At 45.3% G+C, this 23225-nt stretch overlaps 1 protein-coding gene across 4 annotated transcripts in view; it reads right to left on the reverse strand.

Moving 5' to 3' along the window:
• The window catches only part of LOC132825896 (adenylate kinase isoenzyme 1-like), a 165317-nt gene that overhangs the window by 47232 nt on the left and 94860 nt on the right, over positions 1-23225 (reverse strand). Inside the window, exon 1 of one of the 4 annotated variants that reach the window (XM_060841514.1) lies at positions 11915-12053. The exons of the other annotated variants lie outside the window; for them this stretch is intronic. The gene's annotated coding sequence lies outside the window, so the exon portion shown is untranslated. Of the gene's footprint in view, positions 1-11914; positions 12054-23225 lie in introns of those variants that run through there. 4 annotated transcript variants of the gene reach the window in all.

A 23225-nucleotide genomic window follows, 5' to 3' on the forward strand; every position in this document is an offset into this window, starting at 1 on the left:
GCCCTGCCCGTATCAGTGGTGAACTCTCCTTCTTTATGGTCATTTAAGCGGGCATTGGATAGGCATTTGGAAGTTATTGGGCTAGTATAGGTTAGGTAGGATTCGGTCGGCGCAACATCGAGGGCCGAAGGGCCTGTACTGCGCTGTATCCTTCTATGTTCTATGTTCTATGTAAACCTGCCATTTGAGAGTGTGTGCTAGCACATGCAATTGGTGCAAGTCGAGACATTCACAAACTCTGCTCGAAGTCATTGAGAAGGGCAGGTACACCTTAAGCAGCTTCAGCAATCAGCTGCCCCAGGCACACTTTGTGCTGTCAAGGGTAGGAGAATCTGAAGGAAGACCGCACTGCTACCAGGCCGAGAGCTTACTGAGCATGTGCAGGCTGCCACACTGCTGCACTTGAGGAAGTAGGTTTTTAAAATAAAATCCACGCAACCGCAACACTCCCATTTAAAAAAAGTCCCTTTCCTCCACCCTTTATTTCATCAGGTTTAATGTTTTGATGGGCAGAAGATACCTACCTCATTTATAATAATTTTTTAGCCAATCTGCTCAGATGTGGAGCAGATGGGACTTGAACCTGTACATCCTGGCTCAGAGGTAGAGACACTACCACTGCACCACAAGAGTCCCACCTGTCTTGTTTTAAACTGATCTCTTCTGGTTTGGGGAATTAAACCTGGGTGTACAATGGGGGGTGATCGTACCTCATGAACAGAGGTGGTTTTTAAGCTTGTTGGTTGAAAGGATCCCTTTTCAAATGATCATAAATTCCTTCCCCCAACAAGCTAAGTGACAGTACTGTACATATTGTGCACATTTCTCTATGACAAGTTCATCAACTCTATTAAGGTAACATACAGGGCATATTGTCTAATATTATGGGTGGCACAGTGGTTAGCACTGCTGCCTCACAGCGCCAGAGACCCGGGCTCAATTCCCGCCTCAAGCGACTGTCTGTGTGGAGTTTGCACATTCTCCCTGTGTCTGCGTGGGTTTCCTCCGGTTTCCTCCCACAGTCCAAAGATGTGTGGGTCAGGTGAATTGGCCATGCTAAATTGCCCCTAGCTTAGGTAAAGGGGTAAATGTAGGGGTCTGGGTGGGTTGCACTTCGGCTGGGCAGTGTGGACTTGTTGGGCCGAAGGGCCTGTTTCCATACTGTAAGTAACCTAAACTGTGATAACCATACAGGGTCAGCAATTCCTCACCACTTGGCACCTCTCTGCTCATTCCTGTTGCATCCATTCAGTGTAACCTTTCACTAACCTCGTACTTTTAACTGTGTCTGGTCATGCTGTAGGTGGACAGATCTTTCTCCCTCACACACACACAAAAAGAAAACGGGAGCAAGAGTTGGCCATTCAGCCCTTTCAGCCTGTTCTATCATTCATTATAACCATGGCTGATCATCCCATACCCATCTCTATGCTTTGGCCTCAGCTGCTTTTCTTGTGGCAGAGAATTCCACACGGCTCCCACTCTCTGGGTGTGGACATTCCTCCTCACCTCAGTCCTAACCGGCTGACCTCATACCCCAGACCTCGGCCATTCTGCTGAGATAATGGCTGGCACATCAGCACTGCACAGCCTTTCCTGTGTGTCTAACCTGTGTCATTGCAGCACCGACTTCATTTTGGGGACTCCCTGGAAAGTCCACACAAACCGTGAACTGCGTCCACCTTGATCCCTAGAATGTGACTCATGTAGTCCCTGTACACCAGTGTAATAAGCTGATTGGAAACAGAAAATGGGATTGCAGAAAGAAATTGTCAAAAAAAGAGGGAAATTTCCACAACCCCACACAACCAAAGCTGGATTTGCTATACTCAGTCATTGTACAGCAACACATATGTCTGTGACCATTTGCTCCTGACTAACTCCTCAAAGCTAGATTGCTTAGACAGAGATGTTTGTCTTATGGGCAGAGATTGAGCACTTTAGCCCCCTACTCTCTGGAGTTTAGGGAAATGAGAGGAGGTCTAAGACACTAAAGCAGACTGGCAAAGTAGACAGAGAGAATGTCTCCTCATCTGGAGTGACCCAGAATGGCAGATTTAAAACAGAGATGAGGAGAAATTAATTCTCTCAGAGTCATGAATTTATGGAATTCACTGCCTGAGAGTGCAGTGGAATTGAATAAATTTAAAGGAGGAGGTAAACAGATTTTTAATAACGGGTTGAAGGGCTTTGGGGAGCAGGCAGGAAAGTGGAGTTGAGACAGGAGAGGAGATCAGTCATGATCGTGTTAAATGCTGGAGCAGACTGGAGGGATTGAATGGCCTCCTCCTGTTCTAACGTTCTCAGAGAACCCTCCTTCAGCATCTGATGCAGAGAATCATTACTTTTAGAAGTTCATTGAGGGGAATATAGATATCCATCACCCATCATTGTCAGAGCTTGTATTACTATCTGTCCTCAAGTCACTAAATACCTTTTTTTAAAATGGGCATCTAATCAATGTTGCATTTGAGTGAACCCCAGTAATAACAATAGCGATGAACACCTTCAATTAGGAATACTGCTTCAGTGTTGATAATTACATTTTAAAAGCGGAGTGCTGAGTGAACCACTTCTCTCTGTTGAGCACAATTAGAATCAGGAAGCTGTGTCCTTCCCTGGCCATTTCAACATCAACACAACATCAACACAATACCAGAAATCGGAAATAAAAACACAACACAACAATTCTGAAGAAGATCATAACAGAGTCGAAACTTTGACTCTGTTTCTCTCTCCAGAAATGTTGCCAAAGTTTCTCCAACACTTTGTATTCATTTCAACATCGACTTGCTTAGAGTCAAGAGAATTTCCAGAGGTAATAGGTTTAACACGGTTTCCCCAGTTTTATTGTTAACCGAATATTTTAAATCTGAAAGCCTGTGTGTTAACTACATCTATTCGACAGAGCACACATTTGACTCTATGGTTATTTTGAGTTATAGAGTCTTAGAGTCAGAGATGTACAGCATGGAAACAGACCATTCGGTCCAACCCGTCCATGCCGACCAGATATCCCAACCCAATCTAATCCCACCTGCCAGCACCCGGCCCATATCCCTCCAAACCCTTCCTATTCATATACCTGTCCAGATGCCTTTTAAATGTTGCAATGTTACACCACTTCCTCTGGCAGCTCATTCCATACACATACCACCCACTGTCTGAAAAAGTTGCCCCCTAGGTCTCTTTTATATCTTTCCCCTCTCACCCTAAACCTATGCTGCCTAGTTCTGGACTCCCCGACCCCAGGGAAAAGACTTTGCTTATTTACTCTATCCATGCCCCTCATGATTTTGTAAACCTCTATAAGGTCACCCCGCAGCCTCTGACGTTCCAGGGAAAACAGCCCCAGCCTGTTCAGTCTCTACCTATAGCTCAAATCCTCCAACCCTGGCAACATCCTTGTAAATCTTTTCTGAACCCTTTCACATTTTACAACATTTTTCTGATAGGAAGGAGACCAGAAATGCACGCAATATTCCAACAGTGGCCTAACCTATGTCCTGTACAGCCGCACCATGACCTCCCAACCTCTGTACTCAATACTCTGACCAATAAAGGAAAGCATATCAAACACCGCCTTCACTATCCTATCTACCTGCGACTCCACTTTCAAAGAGCTATGAACCTGCACTCCAAGGTCTCTTTGATCAGCAACACTCCCCAGGACCTTACCATTAAGTGTATACGTCCTGCTAAGATTTGCTTTCCCAAAATGTAGCACCTTACATTTATGTAAATTAAACTCCAGCTGCCACTCCTCAGCCCATTGGCCCATGTGACCATGACCCCATTGTAATCGGAGGTAACCCTCTTCCCTGTCCACTACCCCTCCAATTTTAGTGTCATCTGCAAACTTATTAATTAGACATCTTAAGAGTTAATTGATTTAAGCATCAATCGGGCAATGTAAAAAGCACCAGACTCCCGTGCGGGAGTTAAGGCGACACTGCGTGCTCACATAAAGGTTACCAGCAGCAGGTGCCTCCCTCAAGATGCCACATGTTACAGTTCTCAAAACTGCTCTTTAAATGCTGGAGTCAGACAGCTGGCCCGATCAGGTTTGCCTTCAAGTTCCAGGTCTCACTTTCCAAACTCGTCCCCTGGAGAGATCTGCTGACTCTGCAGTCCCCACCACCACCACCTCCTTTCACATTCCTCCACCACTTTGGAAAGTTGCCTTTCGGGCAGGCCAAAATAATTCCTGAACCACTTCCCATTGTGCAGCGACCTCTTCGGCTCTTTCAAAGTGGAGGGTAATGTCTAGTTTTTTTGGGGTGGGGGGGGTGGTGATGGTGGTGGGATGAAGTGATTTATTTCCAGGGCACAATCTTCGATCTGGGGAACCGGACTCTCAAATAATTTCACATCACATCTGCTTCGCTCACGTCATGACATGGTCTTCATACATTAACGCATCGGCGGGATCATCAGAGAGCTTGACAGAGGAGACTAACAGTCTCAATAAACAGGGAGGAAGTGAGGACTGCAGCTGCTGGAGGTCAGAGTTGAGTGTGGGATGCTGGAAAAGCGCAGCAGGTCAGGCAGCATCCGAGGAGCAGGAGAATTGATGTTTGAGGCAAGAACCCTTCATCAGGAAGGCTCCTGCTCAAAATGTCGATTCTCCTGCTCCTCGGATGCCGCCTGACCTGCTGCGCTTTTCCAGCACCACTCTCCCTAGTCTCAATAAACAGCCAAGTGACCAACCGGTGAAATAAGAAGTACCCACACGATCTGGAGGGAGAGCCTCCAGTTTCTAAAATTAAGAAGAAAACGACAAAAAAAAACCCATTAATGCTCCCTGCGCCAAACCTGACGTGCACCTGAATGTACCATTTATAACCCACAGCCAGTCCGTGCGACAATGCAAAGTACACACTCATCAATTCAGATTCTAAATGTGAATCTTTCAAAAACAAAAGGGAATGCCAAAAATCCTTTGATGGTTTAACAGAGGCTGAGGGGTTGGTTCCCTTGGCTACATCATTGTCTTAGGGCGAAGGGTCAACCATTTAGGCCTGAGACAAGGAGAAACGTGGTCCCTCTGTGGGAGAGGCTGAATAGACTGGGGCTATTTTCCCTGGAGCATTGGAGGCTGAGGGGGTGATGTTATAGAGGTTTTCAAAATCGTGAGGGGCATGGGATAGGATAAATAGACTGGGTCATTTCCCTGGGGTAGGGGAGTCCAGAACTACAGGGTGTAGGTTGAAGGTGAGAAGTGAAAAGATTTAAAAGGGACCCAAGGGGCAATTTTTTCACATACAGTTAATTCCTCGAGACATCAGGATGGGTATATGAATAGGAAGAGTTTAGAGGGATATGGGCCAGATGCTGGCAAATGGGACTGGATTTAGTTAAGCCAAATGGTGGGCATGGACAAAATGGACCAAAAGATCTGTTTCTGTGCTATACTACTCTATGACTCTATGACAGCTGTGATTCTTTGACATCCTCAGCTCGTGGATGTTCAGTCAGTGAGCTTGATCAAGATCAATCAATAGATTTGTGGCCAGTTAGAGAATGGAGGATGATGGGAATTGTCTGGGAAGGTGAATTAGAGATAGAAGATCAGGTGTCATCTTGTTGACTGATGGAACATGATCAACAGGCTGAGAGGCCTACTCCTGCTCCCCAAAATCATCAGCAACCTTGCTAACGGCCTGCAGGAATATCACAGGATTGTTACAGTGCACAAGGAGGCCATTTGGCCCATCGCACCTGCACTGGTTCTATTACATACTGGTCAATCTCCCACCCTGCAATAGCCCAGCTGCAGTTCCTGACCTTGACCCTTTATCCTCTGCCACCTTTAGGCAGCGTTGCAGCCTCTGCAAAGCATCTTGGGAGAGTGAAATCAGAACCTCAGCTTCAAACAGGCCCCCCTCCCCATTCCCCTGGTCCGTGCTGGTGTAATCTGCACTGAAAGCTGGGGGTGGGGCTGGAATATCAATTTGCAAGTGATTCAGAATAAACTTGTCTGGCCGACACTAAAATGTCATACCTTTCCAGCTGAGACCCATATATCACCTTTATAGGGTTACCATATTTGTCTGACTGGGAGCGGGCAGTAGAACCTGGTACGATATTTTCAGCTACATCTCCAACTGCATTTGATTTCCTATGATTCGGTGAAACAGATACGTGCCAAGACTCACGTTCACGTTACACTTGGCATTCTCACAGCCTCCAGGATTTTTTATCGAAAGCTTTCACCCTTGTGGGATGAATGATAAGCCTCGACCCACAAGGGACACGTGGCCATAGCAAACCACTTGCTCTAATCCAGTACAATTTAACCTCTTTCTGATACAAGTCACCAACACTTTCTCTAGTTAATGAGATGGCGGCATTGGGCGGGGCCCTGGTAAGGAATGTGTTAAAGTAATTGTGGGCAGCTCACCATCAATGCCAGCAGCACAAAGACTGTTCCAATCTAACAGAGGATATCCTTACTGTAGAGGGAGTACGGTGGTAGTCACTAGGCTGATATCAGAGATGGCAGGACTGCCTTATGAAGATGGAGCAGTTCGACTGGACCTGTATTCATTGGAGTTTAGATTAGATTCCCCTCAGTGTGGAAACTAGCCCTTCGGCCCAACCAATCCACACCGACCCTCCCAAGAGTAACCCACCCAGTCCTATTTCCCTCTGAATGATACACCTAACACTATGGGCAATTTAGCATGGCCAATTCACCTGACCTGCACATCTTTGTGACTGTGGGAGGAAACCGGAGCACCCAGAGGAAACCCACACAGACACAGGGAGAACGTGCAAACTCCACACAGACAGTCACCCAAGGCTGGAATCGAACCTGGGACCGCTGAGCCACCATGCCACCTGCTTAGAAGGATGAGAGTGAATCTCTTTGAATGTATTCAAAGATGCGGGGGGGGGGGGGGGATCTCCTGATTGGAGAGTGGGGGGAGTTGGGGAGGAGTGTAGAGTCAGTGGTATCAGGTGTCTCACGATGCAGGGCCAGCCATTTCTGACAGAGATGATGAAAACATTTCTTTACTTAAAGGGTAGTCAGTCAATCTGTGGAATTCTGCACTTGGGAGGCCATTGAATACATTCAGATAAAAAAAAGAGACTGAAACCTTTCGATACTAGAGGCATCGAGTGGTATGGGGGGAGAGCTAGAATTGGGTGTTTAGATATGGGGTTAGCCATGATCAACAAGGAACAGGCTGAAAGGTCCAAGTGACCCATTCCTGCTGCTCATTGCCACAGCAGCAGACATTGAAACCAGACCATCATTCAATCCCCACTTTATGCCAAATGAGCTGATTTGAGCTAACACAGTGTTAATAGTTATAGCACGCCAGATGACACAATGTAACTGAATATCCGGTAACCATGTTCTTTAATTCTTCTACTGAATGGTTACTTTTTGTACAATGGCAAAGTATTCCCTGTGCATATTGTAACCAAATGATGCTGTTGAGAGAAGGTATTAAATGTAAGATTCCTTTAATGTTTCATTAATAATATGTTCTAGATTTGTTTTCTTCAAGTAAATAAATGAAATTGTAGCTTTTCCCGGTTCTCTTCATATATGGATGGAATAAATAGTTAGAATAGATAAAAAAAAGATGGTAATGTTTATCTTTCACAACAGCAGCATTCCTAATCCCATGTGCTCACTCTATATCCCTTTTGCTACCAGCTGCCTATCTAACCCATTCTTAAACGTTGCTGCATCAATCATTAAATTCACGTCACAACCTCACAATCCTCCAGTAAAGGGGTTTCTCATACGCTGGCATCTGAACCGATGTACATGTGCCACACACTTTCACTAACTGCAAACTGATGAAGCAATTAGGATCCTTGGGGTAGGGGTGAGGGCGGGGGTTCACGATAGGGTGGATATCCAGGAGCTGTAGTCTTGTGGAGCAGAAGCATAATCTATTTCAAAGTTACATTTAAGATGGAAATGAGGAGAAGACGTTTCTGGCAGCAAGTCCTGAGTGGAAGTGATGGCCAAGTGGCAATAGCAGTGGACTGCTAACCCAGAGGCCCAGATACTGGGGAGCTATGGGTTCAAACCCTACCAGGGCAAATAGTGGAGTTTGAATTGTTGGGTGTTTGACAAACTCAACCTCATTCCTGCACATTGTCAGAATGCCAAGAAGCAGAGGACGTACCACATTCCCAAAAAATGTTGGTCAACTGAAACGATTGGAGCTAAGCGACCTCAGCTAGGGTGGCATCAGCAGACAAACTCCTTCAGCACGAAGAGAGATTACAACAAAAACTTGCATCTCCATAGTGTCTTTCAGAGACAAAGGTCACTCCAAAATGTTTACCTGGTCGTGATGCGATTTTAAATTGTGGTTGCTGTTGCAAAGTGAGAACCAAATTGTGCACAGGCGGTTTCCCACCAGTGAGATAATATGTTTTATGTGTTACTTGAGGGAATAAATATCGGGCAGGCACTGGGGAGAACTGCCCTGCCCTTTTTTAAACATTAGTACTGAATCGTGCAGTAAAAAGTGAGGTCTGCAGATGCTGGAGATCAGAGCTGAAAATGTGTTGCTGGTTAAAGCACAGCAGGTTAGGCAGCATCCAAGGAACAGGAAATTCGACGTTTCGGGCCAGAGCCCTTCATCAGGAATCGTGCATACTCAGATGAGAGATTGGACACCTCGTTTCAACAATGGCATTTGCAACAATACAGCACTCCCCTGAAGGGTCACCCCAAAAACCTGGGCCCACTTTCCCAAAGTGGGACTTGAACCCACAACACTTTAACTTTGAAGCAGGACCCCTGACACTGAGCTAGAACTCCAGCTGATGGCAGATAGGGATTAGTCAGATTTCTCATTTCAAAACGTTTTGCCTGGACTCCTATTGGCGAATAGGCATTGGGTTCCGCTTTGATGACCTCCACAACAACAATAAAACACCTGTATTTATATAGCACCTTTGGCAGAATAAAACATCCCCATGGCGATAGAAAATGGTTAGACGGCTACGGAGCCAGGGGTGGAGAGTGGGACTAGCTGGACGGTTCTTTCAGAAACTGGTACAGACAAGATGGGTCAAATGGCCTCCTTCTGAAAAGGCAAATCCTATGATTCTAAGAACAGCTGACCAAAGCACTTGGTCAAAATATTGGGTTATAAGGAGTATCTTAAATGCTGTGCCATAGAAAGCACTTGAATGTTTTCAAGAAGGAGTTAGATGTAGTTCATAGAGGGTCTGGGAACAAGACAGGAACAGGGCACAGAGTTGGATGATCAGCCGTGATCATATCGAATGGTGGAGCCGGCTCCAAGGATCTGATGGTCTATTGCTGCTCCCATTATTAAATGTTTTTATGGTAAAAGGAGAAGACAGCAGTTTGAGGAAGGAATTCCTGAAATTAGGACTCTGGCAACTGAAGTTGCATCCCCCAATGGTGCAGCGAAAAAACTGAGAGCTGTGCTCAGTTTTTTCCACGTATGGAGTCAGCTATTACGAGGGGGCATAGCTTTAAATTAAGGGGTGGTAGATATAGGACTGATGTTAGGGGTAGATTCTTTACTCAGCGAGTCGTGAGTTCATGGAATGCCCTGCCAGTAGCAGTGGTGGATTCTCCCTCTTTATGGGCATTTAAACGGGCATTGGATAGGCATATGGAGGAAAGTGGGCTAGTGTAGGTTAGGTGGGCTTGGATCGGCGCAACATCGAGGGCCGAAGGGCCTGTACTGCGCTGTATTTTTCTATGTTCTATGTGCGACAGACTGAAACCTCACTGTCACAGTGTAACCTCACAGACAGTTCAAGAGCTGCCATGGCTTGAACCAAGTAACCGTGAACCTTAGGCAGCAGCATAGGAAAACAGAAGTAAAAAACTGTGAACTTTACAAAGATCTTGTTTTTGATACAGAATGTAGCGTGTGCAACAAGATAAAGCTTCCTTCTTCCTCTCAATCTCTGATTACATCTTTCGAGGTTTTAGCTCAGATATCTCCACAAAGTTTAAATGCTGGCAGGTTTCTCACTGCTTTAGTGTTGTAGGATTCCTCTAAAGGACCAGCTAGCTAAGGCCCTTTTGTGTCAGTCATTAGTCTCACTCTCACTACCCCTCAGGTCAGGAGGTGGTGGGTTCAAGACCAATCTGGAAACTTATATATACTGGGAAGACCTCATTGATGGTGATAGAACATAGAACATTTCAGCACTGTACAGGCCCTTCAGGCCACGATGTTGCACCGACCTGAAGCCCATCTAACCTACACAATTCCATTCTCGCCCACATGCCTATCCAATGACCATTTAAATGCCCTTAAAAGGTGGTGAGTCTACGACCGTTGCAGGCAGTGCATTCCATGCTCCTACTACTCTGAGTAAAGAGCTGGCTCAAGACTGATGGATTCTCCTCAAACTATATATTTCTGTTTTCTTAAATTATTTTAAATGGTGCCGTATCAAGGCCACAAATGAAAGCTTTTTACTGTATCCTTACTGTAAAACATACCTGACAATAAAATCAGTCATACTGTCCAGGCTGCCAATAGAGCAAGGTATGAATCGACAAGAATACACAGTGGGAGGCCTTGTTGCTATTTATCCCTCAGCAGAAAATCTTTCAGAAAATCAGTAAAAGATGTTGTAAAAAGAAACGGCCATTTTTTTCCTTTCAGGTGCTAACCTTTCATGAAATTCATCTTTTGTTCTTTGGGGATGTTGGTGTGGGGACAGCAGGTGCAGGAAGGTGATGGGTGTTGGAGTAGGGATATGAAACTGGGGCAGGAGGAGGAAGGGAGCAAGAGAGGGAGAGGATCAAGTATTGTGGGCATATGCGGATGGATTAAGGCACATGGCATGTGGGCAATGGGAAATGGAAATGGGCAGGGAGGTGTGGAATTGGGTGCGCATGAAGAAAGGGGATATCTCTGTATCCAAAGGACTATACATCTCAAAGTACAGGTAGTGAATCATCATTGACCTGGATAAAGAGGAAGGATAAAGAGAAAACTCTGAAATGACTGAGGAGATATCCTATAAGGAGAAATTGGCGGACCTGGTATTAGGAACAGGTGAGCAAGTTAAACAAGTATGGAATGAGCCGCCAGAGGAAGTGGTGGAGGCTGGTATAGTTCCAACATTAAAAAGGCATCTGGGTGGGTATATGAATAGGAAGGGTTTAGAGGGATATGGGCCAAGTGGGACTAGGTTAATTCAGGATATCTGGTTGGACGGGTCAAACCAAAAGGGCAGTTTACATGTAGTATATCTCTGTGACTCTAAGTTAAACCGTTTTCTCAAAAAGTGAGACTGCATCTATATCTATTGAAAAGTACTTTCCTAATGCATAACCTTTCTGATCTGGGACTCATGCTAAAAAACCCTGATTTAATCTGAAATATACATCTCCACAAAACAAGAGATGGATCAGAAAAACTGCATAGCGAATAAAAGAGAACTCCACTTGTGTGTGTGTGTGTGTGTGATATATATATATATATATATATATAAAACATTGGGGCCTGTAGGTGACAGAGACAATATCCAGCTATATTCCCTGACTGAAGCCAGTCTTCTAGCATTGAGTGACATTTGTCTAACCCTCATCAGACGCGAGCAGCAGGCACTGAAAGGCACTTTAACAGCACGGAATGTGAACACTGCCATGAATGAGAAGCTTTGTCGAACCGTCCTTTAAGCCACAACAGTGCAGGGAGAGGAGCTGGAAAGCCGCACCCGATGAAAAGGCTGTGGAATAAACGCCTGAAGACAAGAGGCAAGGTCACCCGGCTGCTTCCCGTCGGTGAAAGGTGACAGGTCCATATTGCTTTAAAGCGTCTGCTCAACAAGCCGCCTGCCTTTTAATAACCCAGCAGTTAAATGTTCTGGCAAAGTCTACTGAAGCCTCTGCTTGCCTTCGGCCGCAAGAAAAGAAAATGAGATGAATATTTACCAAAGAGCGCCTTTTAAATGGAAACACGTCTCCTGGTCTGGGTCAAGCTGCACTTCAGATGGAACTGGCTGGCCCTAATACACCGCCCGAGTCTATATATATCTCTCTCTCTCTAGCTGCGGAGGAGAGGGGGGCAGGGCATAGCTCACCAAGGCTGGGTTGAAGCAGGATTGGAAAGCTGGAGGACTGCAGAAACCCTTCCTCCTCCCTTCCAGGACACTCGCTCCACCCCCTCTGTCTCTGTCCACACCCCCACCTACCAATACAATAAAACACAAAAGAGCTGAGCAATGCTTGCACTGTTACTCTTCAGGCAGCAGTGGTTGCCTGAGCATTTGTTGTGCCTGGGGTTGAGAGCAACAGCTACAGCCCACCCCCCCAGTCCATTTGCACTGGGCCACTTCTTGTGTTTTCAGATTGGCTGGGGGTGGGTGGGGAATGTTCCTGCAGACTGCATCTGGCAGGAATGATACTGGAAACGCCCTGTATCTGCTTACATTTTTTAACCAAAACAAAACCCACAGCCAGTTCACATGTTTCTTTAGGAGGGTCAGGAACAAACCTCTGAGAAACCTATAAAACTCTAACAGGACTAGACACAGGGTAAAGTGTGGATTAGAGTGGTGCTGGAAAAGCACAGCAGGTCAGGTAGCATCCGAGGTGCAGGACAATCGACATTTCCGGGAAAGGCAGGAAGGATGACCAGGGGAGGCCTGAACCGGGGGTGGGTCACAGTTTAAGGATGGAATCAACTAGGCAAAAGTGAGGACTGCAGATGCTGGAAACCAGGTTATAGATCAGAGTGGTGCTGGAAAAGCACAGCAGGTCAGGCAGCATCTGAGAAGCAGGAAAACCGAAGTTTCGGGCAAAAGCCCCTCATCAGATATAAGGATACTGGGTGGGCCATTTCAGACTGAGATTAGGAAAATGACAGCAATCTGGGTTTGTTCAATATATCATCTCAGTTGCACGACACTGTAATCTTTTGCTATACATTCTGTATCTTATGATCCTGCACCACAGCTACCTGATGAAGGAGCAGCGCTCTGAAAGCTAGTGCTTCCAAATAAACCTGTTGGACTATAACCTGGTGTTGTGTGATTTTTTAACTTTGTCCATCCCAGTCCAACATTGGCATCTCCACGTCATTCGCCCAGAGAGAGTGGGGAGCCTGTGGAATTCTCTGCCATAGAAAGTGGTCGAGGCCAAAAATACTGAATGTTTTCAAGATGTAAGGATATAAACATAAGAACATACAAGTTAGGAGCAGGAGTAAGAGCAAATTACCACAGATGCTGGAATCTGTACTTATAATAAAAAGTGCTGGAGATCACAGTGGGTCAGGCAGCATCCGTGGAGACAAAGCCAGCTCATGTTTTAAGTGAGATAAATCTTCAGCAGAGCTGATGTGAAATGGGACATTCAATCCTCCAAGCCCGCTCTGCCACTTGACCTGATTGTGGCTGATGTCATCTCAGTCTCAACTTCACTCTCTTGTTGCTCCCCACAACCTTTCAACCCATTGCTATTTAAAACTCTGGAGTCTATCTCCTTCCTAAACTTACTCGATGTCCCAGCATCCGTTGCACTCTGTGTAATGAATTCGAAAAAAAAACTTCTCCTCATCTCAGTTTTAAATCTGCCAGCCCTTATCTAAACCTAAGACCTCTCGTTATACAGTGCTCCGCATGAGAAAAACATATTTTCTACTACTGTGTTGTCAATCTCCTATAGCATCTTACATACCTCAATTAGATCTTAGTTCTTAGGTTAAGGAGATCAAAGGGAGAAAGCAGGAACCCCAGGTTCCTGAGTGGGATAATCAATGATGATCAGATTGAATGGCCAACCAAACTTGAATGGGGCAAACTCATGGGGCAGCACGGTGGCTCAGTGGTTAGCACTGCTGACTCAGAGCACCAGGGACCCAGGTTTCATTCCAGCCTCAGGTGACTGTGTATGTGGAGTTTGCACTTTCTCCACGTGTCTGCGTGGGTTTCCTCCGGGTCCGGTTTCCTTGCACAATCCAAAGATATGCAGGTCGGGTGAACTGGCCATGCTAAAATGCCCATGGTGTTCAGAGATGTGTATGTTGGGCGCATTAGTTAGGGGTAAATTTAGGATAATAAGGTAGCAGAATGAGTTTGGGCAGGTTACTCTTCGAAGGGGAGAAAGTGAGGTCTGCAGATGCTGGAGATCAGAGCTGAAAATGTGTTGCTGGAAAAGCACAGCAGGTCAGGCAGCATCCAAGGAACGGGAAATTCGACGTTTCGGGCATAAGCCCTTCATCAGGATGAAGGGCTTATGCCCGAAACATCGAATTTCCTGTTCCTTGGATGCTGCCTGACCTGCTGCGCTTTTCCAGCATTCCAGCAACACATTTTCTACTCTTCGGAGGGGCTGAAGGGCCTGTTTCCACACTGTAGGGATTCTAACTTCTAAACATTTCGAAGTTTCTGTGAACTGGCAAATGCAGGTTTCTATGTCAGTGACAGTGAACTAGGAAAGTAGGGAGGTGATGCGAGATGAAAGTGATTATCCTTTCTAAAGTTTCAATTTGAATGTACCTGATTTCTCTTTCTGTTTTTATTCCGTTGAGAGACAGCAGCGTGGAGCCAGTGAAATTACAGCTCTTGCATCATCTGACTCCAAAATAACTCTTCAGCAGATACCGGAACTCACTAGCAACAACACGCATTCTGTTTATACCATACAGTAAAACATCATTAGCTTATTTTACAAAGCCATGGGGTATATTGTTGCAATATTTCCCTTTGAGGTTTGATTGCTGTGAAACTGGATACAGTACTAATTAATCTCTTGTGTAGACAATGCACTGTGGATTTAAGAACTTTTGTAAAATAAAATGATTTACATCTCTCTCAAAATCCTATTCCATAATAGGCTCCATTTAGATTTTAGCTGAAAATGTGTTGCTGGTTAAAGCGCAGCAGGTCAGGCAGCATCCAAGGAACAGGAAACTCGACGTTTTGGGCATAAGCCCTTCATCAGGAATCCTGATGAAGGGCTTATGCCCGAAACGTCGAGTTTCCTGCCTTCCTGATGAAGGGCTTATGCCCGAAACGTTGAGTTTCCTGTTCCTTGGATGCTGCCTGACCTGCTGTGCTTTTCCAGCAACACATTTTCAGCTCTGATCTCCAGCAGCTGCAGACCTCACTTTCTCCATTTAGATTTTAGCCCTGTTTTCACTGACTTCCACTGATTAATCCCACACCCAAGAAAAAATGCAAATTCTAAACTTCTGGATCCTCATGTACCTGGGTCACCAACATTTTAGGAAGGATAGGGGGCTCTTGTAACGACCTGGTTGCATTTCCCAACTTTGTTTAATATTTAAAATGTGTGTCATTCTAACTTATTGAGTGGCTCCAGAAATCTGAGAATATAGTTACACAGAGGGAATGGAGGGAAAGGTTTTTTTTAACCTTTGAGATAAAAGGAGATTTAATAAAAGGTGCTTAAATGTTGATGCGGTTAAAGTAAATAAAGAAAAAAAAAGTGTTTCCAATAATGGTAGGATTGAGAAAGAGTTGATTGGCAAAACTGCCAGAGACAACATAAATAGAAACATTTTTATGCAATGAACTGTTTGAATTTGGAAAGCTCTCATGAGCTACTGGAAACAGATTCAATAGCAGCCTTTGAAAGTGAGATAGAAAATACTTGAAGTTGAAGGAAATGCAGGGATGTGGTAAGAACAGGGAATGAGATTGATTGTTCTCCCAAAGGGTTGGCATAGATTCAATGGGCTGAGTTACCTCTTTCTGTGCTGTACAATGATTGAGCAAATCTGACAATCACTGAGCATGCCGACACTTACAACAACTGCATCGGATGAAGTCAATTAATTCAGCATAAAGCACAGAGTAGCACAGTGTTGTGCACACAGACCATAAGCCCGGAACACTTTTGAAAATGCTGACCTTTACATTACAACATGTGAAAGGGGAAACACAGCTACAGAAATGACTGCAGATGTAAATTGTGTGGGGAAAGAGAGAGAAAGTGAGAGAGAGAGAGAGATAGCCTAGAATGTCACACCTGATGAGGTGTCAAAGATGTTTTAAAGGAACATACTTAAAAAAGAGATATGCACGACAAACTAGTGCTTACAATTTCAAAGTTAAAAATCACACAACACCAGGTTATAGTCCAACAGGTTTAATTGGAAGCACTAACTTTTGGAGAGTCGCTCCTTCATCAGGTGCTTTCTCTCCACAGATACCGAGTTTCTCCAGCAATCTCTGTTTTAATTCAACCTTGGTCTGTATATGCTAATGGAAGAAGGTGTGCTAGCTAGAGTTCATGTGTGAGATTGCTGGGATGGTCACGGTCAAAGAATCAAACACTAATCACCTGATGAAGGAGCGTCGCTCCGAAAGCTAGTGCTTCCAATTAAACCTGTTGGACTATAACCTGGTGTTGTGTGACTTTTAACTTTGTACACCCCAGTCCAATACCGGCATCTCCAAATCATTACAATTTCAAGACTGTCAGGAAGAGAGCTGGCAGTGGTATGGGAAGCACAGTGGCACAGTGGCTAGTACTGCTGCCTCACAGCGCCAGAGACCCGGGTTCAATTCCAGCCTCAGGTGACTGACTGTATGGAGTTTGCACGTTCTCTCTGTGTCTGCGTGGGTTTCTTCCGGGTGCTCCAGTTTCCTCCCACAGTCCAAAAATGTGCAGGTTGGCTGAATTGGCCATTCTAAATTGCCCATAGTGTTAAGGGCAGGAGTAAACGTAGGGAAATGGGTCTGGGTGGGTTGCGCTCCAGTGGGTCCATGTGGAATTGTTGGGCCGAAGGGCCTGTTTCTACACTGTAAGTAATCTAATCTTAAAAAAAACCTCAACTATTGATGTTCCACCGCTCTACTCTTACAGAATGACATACAGAAACCAATCCATACATCTTTTATCTTTCTCAGAGTCATTTTTCATTTCTAATCTGTGTATGTATGTGTTGTATTCTTATTCCTTCTCACATTTGGTAAATGTAGGGGCATGGGTGGGTTGCGCTTCAGCGGGTCGGTGTGGACTTGTTGGGCCGAAGGGCCTGTTTCCACACTGTAAGTAATCTAATCTAAAAACTGATAAACTCACTCTTTTGCTCTGATCCTCTGTTAATTGCCGTTGTTGTGACTAACTGAGGGGGGGGTGGGGCAGGTGAATAAAGAAGGGGAACCAGTTTGTCCTTCCTCGACAATTGCTGAAGGATGTGGAGTATCGCACGTAGAGCCATGATAACATAGGAAAGCCTGGCTAGCGTCTGGTTCTAATGATGGTCTGTGAGTGCACTGTTGTCAATCTGCTTTGTGGTTGGGAGGAAGGTTCCCCTTACAATGGATTCACAATCCGGACCATTCCAACTGTAGGGTCTCTGAGCTCAAGGACGCCAGGGAAGACAACAGGAGTTCCACCAAGCAGCTCAAATCTTAGTTTTTCTACCGATTCACTCTCTTTCCCCAAAGGCTTATCAACTCCCTCATTGATTCATAGACATGTACAGCACAGAATGAGTCCAATCGGCCTTTCATGTCCACACCAGTTAACAAAAATCTGACTACACTAATATCATTTCTCAGCTCTTGACTCATAGACCTGGAGGTTATGGCATTGCAAGTGAATATCGAAATACTGCTTCACTGTGAGATGATGTTTCTCAAACAGCCACCCTTTCAGGCAGTAAGTTCCAGACTCCCATAACCATTTTGGGGAAAGACAGAAATCTCCTCAATTACCTCTTAACCTTCTACCTCCTATCCTAAATCTAAGTTTTCATAGTAATCTCAGTCGGGGTAGGAATTGAACTGCTGGTGTGACTCTATGTTGCAAACTAGCTGTTCAGCCAACTGAGCTAAAACAACCCCCTAGCCATGATATTAACCAAGTATGAAATACAACCAGAAGAGGAGAAATGAGCATTTGTTTCCAGTGGTCAATATGCACTTCGAAGGCTTTCAGTGTTACTTGGACTCAAAGAGTTGACATTTGACATCTTCTATTTTTGGAGTAAGGCAGGAGGCATTCAGATTGTGACCCTGAGTAAGTTCCTTTAGACTCAGTATTTGCGAAGTCCTCTCGCATTACTGAACCAGTCACTGAAGAATGACAGCAGCAGGTGGCCTAGTTTACTGAAGCTCAGGGCGTCTTAGAATGTTGTAGTTAGCAGTATCGAGTTTCTTAAATCAGGAACATGAGTGAGGTTAGGCGCGAAGGTGGTGGGGACAGAGCAATGTCATGGCTAGATCAGCACAGTGCACTGGTGCTGAACTGTGTTACAGCAGTGGGGCTGGAGAATAGTTCAATCTTCTTCAACACTGAGCCTCCCATTTCAATGTCACTATGTGGAGACATCAAAGAGACAAGTTCCATGCCCACTGAAAGACTTGCATTTATGCAGCGCCTTTCAGTACCCACAGCACTTCTGAATTGTAAGGATGGTTGTGGTGTAGGAAAATACCATTGACAATTTTCCCATGGCAAGTTCCCACATTTAGAAATGTGCTAATGATTAATTAACTTACTTTTCCCAAGGGTTAAATATTGCTGAGCCAGGCAGCAGTGTTCTGGCACCTTTTACATTCATCTGACAGAGCAGACAGGGCCTCAGTTCAGCACCTCCAACAGTGCAATATTCCCTCAGTACAGTACCAGAGTGCCAGCATGGAGTTACATGCTCAGGTATCTGCAACAAGGCCTGAACTGAAAGACTTTGATCTCAGAAGCCAGGAACCCTTAACAAACAGAGAAATATCCCTGAGATATTCACAAGTCTTCAGATTACAGGCTCAGGGTACAAGGTCAGAAGCCACATGACACTGGGTTATAGTCCAACAGGTTTATTTGAAATCACAAACTTTCAGAGTGCTACCCTTCGTCAGGTGAAGTGAATTCACCTGATGAAGGGGCAGTGCTCTGAAAGCTTGTGATTTTAAATAAACCTGTTGGACTATAACCAGTGTCATGTGACTTCTGACCTTATCCTCCCAGTGCAACACTGGCACCCCCACAACATGGCTCAGGGGAGTTACAGGACTGGAGATTGAACAGTGTAAAGTTTAGGTAGATTGGAGGAAAAGATTAAGGCTGGTTCAACCCGTTATTATTGGCCTCTTAGTTGCCCGAACAAGAATTTACAAGAAATGAGGAAAATGGAAGATTAGTTTCTTTAGAAATACAAATGTAAAGGGTAGGAAACCCATCCCAAACCACCCAGGCTGGTGGTGTTCCGTGGACTCATGTTCTTCAAAAGCTGCTGAACGGATTTTCAAGATGTGCTGACAAGATACATTGGGAGACGGTAGCCCTTGACATGAGACAAACATTCCTCACATTCTCACCATGATTGCCAATCCGTTTGACTGGGTGAGTTTGTCATAAAGGATACATTTTCCTTATGTGTACCAACTGGGACCTGTTTAATGAAGTCTGTCAGATTTTGCCTGGTTTTGACACCCAGTCAGTTTGGTTGAAAGGTGTTTTGTCGTTTATCAAACAATAATCATAAGTGTTTCTCTTCTGTCCTGTTCTTCTTCATCGTATGCACACTCCCAACTCTGATGGGGTTGCACGGTGGCTCAGTGGTTAGCACTGCTGCCTCACTGATTCAGGTTCAATTCCAGCCTCAGACAACTGTCTGTGTGGAGTTTGCACATTCTCCCCCGTATCTGAGTGGGCTTCCTCCCACAGTCCAAAGATGTGCAGGTTAGGGTGAATTGGCCATTCTAAAGGCCCATAATGTTCAGTAATGTGTAGGTTAGGTGCCTTGGTTAGGGGAATGGGTCTGGGTGGGATGGTCTTCGGATGGTCGGTGTGGACTTGTTAGGCCAGGCTTCCTGTTTCCACACTGTGGTGATTCTGTTCTATGATGGCTTTGACTATTAGGGTTGTGATGTCTCCTAGCATTGAGGTGGCCAACTGCCCAGGATTAGCACTGATCTCTAGGACACTGCTGAGAGAGCTCCCTGGAGAGAATCCATTGGTGACAAAGGATGTTCCGTAAGAGCTAATGGACGTTTTTCAGGCTGGGGGAGGGTCTGTAGTGCTAGGAGTCATTATTAGGATTGTTACTTTTCCCGATATATATAATAATGATCCAGACCTTGGCGTATGGGTGTAATGTCAATGTTTGCAAATGATACAAAACTTGGACACATTGTAAACTGCGAGCAGGACAATGTATAACTTTGAAAGGGCATTGAATTTCAGAGCCATGAGGTCACATTGCAGCTGTACAAAACTCTGGTGCGGCTACACTTGGAGTACTGCGTTCAGTTCTGGTCGCCGCATTATAGGAAGGATGTGGAAGCTTTGGAAAGGGTGCAGAGGAGATTCACCAGGATGCTGCCTGGTATGGAGGGAAGGTCTTATGAAAAAAGGCTGAGGGACTTGAGGCTGTTCTTGTTAGCGAGAAGAAGGTTGAGAGGTGACTTAGTCGAGACATGCAAGATGATCAGAGGATTAGATAGGGTGGATAGTGAGAGCCTTTTTCCTCAGATGGTGATGGCTAGCATGAGGGGACATAGCTTTAAATTGAGGGTTGGTAGATATCGGACAGATATCAGAGGTAGGTTCTTTACTCAGAGAATGCCCTGCCTGCAACAGTAGTAGACTTGTCAACTTTAAGGGCATTTAAGTGGTCATTGGATAAATATATGGGTGATAATGGAATAGTGTACGTTAGATAGGATTCAGATTGGTTTCACAGGTCAGTGCAACATTGAGGGCTAAAGGGCCTGTAGTGCGCTGGAACCTTCTATGTTCTTATCTGATGGAGTGAGCATAAAGGTGGCAGACAATAGGAGGTGATGCTCTTTGATAGATCATGGAAAGACAGTATAAAATATAGGGTCCTTCTCAAAACAGCATGGAAAAGCAAAGGAGCCTGTGTGTGCATCCATCATTACAGGGAGCAGGACAGGTAGAGAGCAGTTATTAAAGCACACAATATCTCAGGATTTATTAATGATGCATAGAGTACAAGAGCACAGAGGTGATGCCGAACTTGTTTGGCCTCAGTTGGAGTATCATATACAGACCTGGGTATGACATTAGTCCAAAGATGTGCAGGTTCAGGTGGATTGGCCATGCTAAATTGCTCAGTGTTCAGAGATATGCAGGCTAGGTGGGTTAGCCATGGGAAATGCAGGGTTACAGGGGAAGGGCAGGGGGGTTGGTCTGGGTGTAGCTTTTCAGACACTCTGTGTGGACTTGATGGGCTGAATGGCCTGCTTCCACAATGTAGGGACTCTCCGATTCTATAGGAATGATGTGAATGCATTGAACAGAAGGCAGAAGATTGGGTCTGAGGGGTGAAAAACTTCAATTATGAGGATAGTTTGGAGAAGAGACATCATATAATCCCTACAGTGAGGAAGCAGACCATTCGGCCCACCAAGTCCGCACCAACCCTCTGAAGAACATCCCACCCCCCTGCCCAGTGAGCAGTTAAGGTCTGGAATACCCTGTCTGGAAATGTGGAGGAGGCTGGTTCAAATTGAAGCAATCGAAAGGGTATTAGACAATTATTGAAAGCGAAACAATATGCAAAGTTACAGGCAGGAGAATGTCATTCGGTAAGAAGCTCATTTGGACAGACAGTGCAGACACGATGGGCCAAATGGCCTCTGTTGGTATCGTAACAATTTTGTGTTTCTGTTGAGAAAATCTCCAGCAACCTCATGACAGTGTGTGCTTTCCGGACTGGGTGAGGCCTACTCAGATTGTTTCCCTTAGAAACCTCAGAAACCATTCATAAAGTGGTGCGGCAGTGACAGTGGTTTCTCTGCTCATGATTCACGAGTTCATTGTTGCCAGGCAACACGTGTGTGCATATTAGAGTTGAAATGGAACCACAGAGTATGATCGTAGGCAAGGATGTTTCATTCATGGGCAGCAGAGAGTTTGGAGAATTACTCCTTTATTTGTGCTAAAAATAATATGCTATTTTGTTTCTGTTTGTTGGCTTCATGATTCCTTTCCTTTCAACCGAGATGTGGGTCATGGCTCATGGCCTATAGCACAGAGATTGGAAACAGAGACAACAATAACTTATCTTTATATAGCACCTTTAATGGCTCTGGTCAGAGCACATTTGGAGTGTTGTGCGCAGTTTTGGGTCCCATATCTCAGGAAGGATGTACTGGCCCTGGATTGGGTCAGTGGAGGTTAACGAGAATGGTCCCAGGAATGAAAAGCTTAACTTTTAAGGAACCCTTGAGGATTCTGGGTCTATACTCAATGGAGATTAGAAGGATGAGGGGGGATCTAATTGAAACTTACAGAATACTGAATGGCCTGGACAGAGTGGATGTTGGGAAGATGTCCCCAGTGGTAGGTGAGACTAGGACCCGAGGGCACAGCCTTAGAGTAAAGGGAAGACCTTTTAGAAGGGACATGAGGAGAAACTTCTTCAGCCAGAGAATGGGGAATCTATGGAGTTCATTAACACAGAAGGCTGTGGAGGGCAGGTCATTGAACATATTTAAGACTGGGATAGATACGTTCTTGATTGTCAAGGGGATCAAGGGTTACAGGGAGAGAGCGGGAGAATGGGGTTGAGAAACTTATCAGCCATGATTGAATGGCACAGCAGACTTGATGGGCTGAATGGCCTAATTTCTGCTCCTATCTCTCCTTGTGGAATGAACTGCTCCAACACAAACCTGTTATGACTCCGAACCTCATGAGGAGATATCCAAATGCTTGGGATCAATGAGGTGGATTTTAAGGATTGACTTTAAAAGAGGAGAGTGAGGCGGAGAGGCAGGCAAGTTTAGGGAGAGAATTCTAGAGCTCGCTGCCCAGGGGCTGTAGGCACAGTCACCAATAACAGGGAAACGAGGTAAACCAAGGGGAAAAACTGTCTCACCTGTGCAGGAACTCAGGGATTTTTGGTGGGACGTAGGTTTTATTCCCAGCTTGACATCACTCTGATAGGACACCAATAAAAAGTAACATGTAGAGGCGTGAAGCAGGGCAGCAGTCTGGAACGTGCCACACAGTGCATTGAAGGCCCTTTTAAGTCTCAGGTGTGGCCGTCTTCCAGGATCTGCACAGTGCAGAGTGCAGATAGCGATGGAAACGTTAGACAACTTTGTTAGGATGTAAAAGTCAGCACTGCACCCAATACTCTCACTTTCTGGATTCAGGTTTGGAACATATGAGCAAAGGTAGGCCATCTGGGCGGCACGGTGGCACAGTGGTTAGCACTGCTGCCTCACAGCACCAGAGACCCGGGTTCAATTCCCGCCTCAGGCGACCGACTGTGTGGAGTTTGCACGTTCTCCCC

This window comes from Hemiscyllium ocellatum, chromosome 21 (assembly GCF_020745735.1).
Source record: "Hemiscyllium ocellatum isolate sHemOce1 chromosome 21, sHemOce1.pat.X.cur, whole genome shotgun sequence".
Taxonomy (NCBI): Eukaryota; Metazoa; Chordata; class Chondrichthyes; order Orectolobiformes; family Hemiscylliidae; genus Hemiscyllium; species Hemiscyllium ocellatum.